Consider the following 3,887-nt stretch of genomic DNA (forward strand, 5'->3'; position numbering starts at 1 on the left):
CAAAAATTTCCAGAAAATGCGAAAAAGTCAAGTTATGGGGGGAGGTAAAGAGGGGGGAAGGGGGGAGAGGGAGGGAGGGGGGAGAGGGGGGGAGGGGGGGGGGGGGGGGGGGGAAGCCATTGCATCTGATATCACACAGAAATGTTTCCTAGGAAGGTGGACTGTCATGCTGCAGAATGAAAACTCAGATTCAGGGTTGAAGCATCATCCAAAGTGAGGCACAGTTTGTGTTTCAAGGTGATACATGCATGTGGCAGCCAGTGGTTAGAGTGTTGGTTGGGACTTGGAAGAGCAGGTTCTAGTCCCCACTTGGCTTTGAAGCCCACTAGGTGATCTTAGACCAGTCATGGACTCTCAGCCTAAGCAATCTGGCAAGGTTGTTTTAAAAATAAACATGGACACTGAAGCTTTCTTGGATTCCCTGCAAGAGGAGTAACAGTGAGATAGAAATACTATAGAAATATAAATATAGGGAGCTGACCTACACAACTGTCTTCCAAACTTACAGTAGAATCACAGGGGTCGTCTTTAAGCCTGGCAAATCACAGCAAGGCTTGCCAAGGCTGCGTTTTAAAAGGGGGGTTGCTGTAAGGAACGATGATGATGTCCCTTAAATCAGCTGTGTCCTCTACATGGCTCCAATTTGATGTATGTAGCATTGCAATCCTACATAAGGAAGGCTGAGTGTCGAAGAATGGATGCTTTCGAATTGTGGTGTTGGAGAAGACTCCTGAGAGTCCCTTGGGTTGCAAAGATATCAAATCAGTGAATCCTAAAGAAAATCAACCATGACTGTTCTTTAGAAGGTCAGCTACTAGAGCTGAAGCACAAATACTCTGGCCACCTAATGAGAAGGAAGGACTCATTGGAAAAGACCCTGATTCTGGGAATGATTGAATACAAAAGGAGAAGGGGACAGCAGAGGCTGAGATGGTTAGATAGTGTTACTGATGCAATGAACATAAATTTTGGGTTACGGGGTGAAGGATAGGAGGGCCTGGCATGCTGTGATCCAAGGGGTGGTGAGGAGCTGAGCACAACTTTGTGACTGAACAACAACAACTGGGAAAACTCAAAGGACCAGAATGGGATGTGATATGGACAAGATCTGAACATCAGGCCAGAATTTTAACAGCCACACTGCTGTCCTGCAGGTTAAGAGGAGATTTTCAGAGTGCCCTGAAACAAATAAGCATCTCAAAATTAGAGATGTACATACATGGTAAAATTCATTCCATTTGCATTCCATGGTCTATCTGGCTCCTCTCATTCCATTGTCTACTCATTAACAGAATTAGATTGTGTGCAGATGTATCTGTACATATTTGTGCAAACTTACAGTTACACAAATTCACACTCCTGAAAGTCTTTCAGAGATGCTACTTCCTGGGTGCATGCAGTTTTGAAGGAAACAAAATACCTGCTCTAGAACACTTAAAGCAGGACTGGGCCTTCCCCTCCCCCACATGCCCATGCACTGCACCCCTGATTGGGTGTTTGAAACAGAGGGTGTCTGGGGGTGTTACAGTGTTCTTACCACAACATTGCAAACAACTAATTTAGATTCCTTTCTGTTTCTTAGCAGCTCTGGATGCCATCTTGTCTGTGGAAAAATGTGCTTTTTAGCAATACTGGTCACTTTATGGAGAGGCTGTTAAGGATACATGCAGGTTTCAAGCATTATAAAACCTGCCCATGATGCAGAATGGCTAATATTAAAGTTCTACTTCTAAAACCTGGGAAAGCAAAAATGGGACATCATATAATTTTATGACAGAAGGGGGCATTCTATAAACATGTGAAACTATCTCATACTAACAGTACGGTCCTATACAAGTTTACCCAAAAATGCCCAATGGAATTTAGCATCCAGTAAATGTGCCTAGAACTGCAAAGTGCATCATAGCATTGGTGCATCTAACCCACTTTTATCTGAAGTCTAACATAGGATTCAGCCTGTCCACATGAAGGCTAAACAAGGAGAGGAGATTTGGATATCCACGCAAGTCAAATCCAGAACATTTCTTCTGTCCCTTTAGTGTTCAGTCAAGGGAGATTTGATGTTGAGTTCTACTCATATTTGCTTGAACACAAGAGAAAGCCACAATGCGGTCCTTGATCTGGAACCCTGATACTGCAGGTTCCCAGGCTCATGGAGGGTTGTCCAAGTGAGAATTGGAAGTAGAAGTCTCTTCAGACTTCTCCGCAACACAGAATGGTTGAAGATTCACCAGGTGGGCATGAGGATGTTGGGGGTGAGACTTGTGGGGGTGCATGTGCTCCTTTTCCATTTTTAGAACTCACATGCTAGAAGGTTGAGGAGGCAGCAGCATTACAAGTTCTCCGACCATGGTCTTTCCAACCGTGAAATTCAGATCCTTAACTAGAGATGCCCGGGACTGAATGCAGAACTTTGTGCACTCTGTGTGTGCTTTTCCCACTGAAATATAATTTTTCTTAATGCAATTTTCTGAACCAATGGAAGGTCCAAATTGAGAAGCATAGCAGACTACCCTCATACCCAACAGTAACAAGAAATGAAATAGCTAAAAGACTTCCCTTGGTCCATATGCAGAAGCAAACTGACCTGATTTGAACTAATATGCAGATCATAGTTCATCTGTTTGTGATTCCATACTTCTCTTAAATCCATCATGCAATTGGCAGATTTAGAAAGTACCAAGGCCATGCGTTTCGCCATAACATGCAGTTTATCGTGAAATGTGTACAAAAGGCATATGCATGCATTTGGAGTGCTATGGATGGTATGGCATTTCATCGCACAGTGTTAGTTTCTAAAATATGCTGAACTGCATATAAAATGTGTATGTATCATAGCAGTAAATAAGATGCATATTTTACCATAAAAGCTACATAAAATGCATATGAATATTCATGCAGGTTTTTTAATATGTACAGTAATGCAGAAACCAGACTTATGAATGATCCGTGTGAAAATGGCATGGACCAAAGCAACTTTCCTTAACTGTTCGTCGCTGCAAAGGGTCTGGGAATGCAGGGATTGATGGCTTTCCTCTTTTTTATTTTCTTTTAGGGGAACACATCAAATCAAAGTTATACAGACAAAACACTGGGGCTTGCCAACCTCATTGCATAAAGATGAATCACCATCTCTGGGCAGCCATAGTGCAGTGCTTGTCCGATGTGGCGGAACACAGTTCATGCTTCAAGGAGAACAAGCACCTGCTGTGTTTCCTGTTACTTCAGAATTCCTCATGCGAGAATTGGTTTCATGGAAGGTTTGCACTTTAAACAGAGCTGATCTATGCCCCCTCGGTGTATTTGAATAAAAAGGGAAAATGAACAAGAAGATGGCCAACTCTGACCTGCCCTGTCTCAGTCCTTCTTCTCAAAGGCAACTGGCAATGAAAGAGAATGAGAATTTTGCAGAAACTGAATCTAGCACAGTAGTTCTTCTATGCTCTCAACAGGCATAGGGACTCCTAAGAGTATTGCAATTTGTAAGGGACTTGAGCCGCTTTCCACGCTGTTTCTATGACTTCCCTTTTTATCATGAAGTTTACAAAAAGGACAAAGTCTTAAGTTATACAGAACGTACGCAGAAAGTGGCACATGGAAAGCAATGGTACAGAAAAGGCTTTACTTGAAACAAACTGCACATACGCTAATCATATGTTAATGGCTAAGACGATGTGCAATTAATGCAGGGAAGAGAAGGGCACTTGCTGAATGAATTCATGTCACCCAAAGGTGCTGTATTAATGCCTCCCCACAATTTACTTGTGTTCTACAGATTTTTTTTATGGTGTTGTAAAAGTAATGCACGGTCTTTCACAAATGTTTAGGCACTGTTATGTGGCATTTATTCCACTCCTAGGATTCACAGTGTAGCTTGGAAAGTATTT

Source organism: Varanus komodoensis, unplaced genomic scaffold, assembly GCF_004798865.1.
Source record: "Varanus komodoensis strain SLA01 unplaced genomic scaffold, ASM479886v1 scaffold4, whole genome shotgun sequence".
NCBI classification, from domain to species: domain Eukaryota; kingdom Metazoa; phylum Chordata; class Lepidosauria; order Squamata; family Varanidae; genus Varanus; species Varanus komodoensis.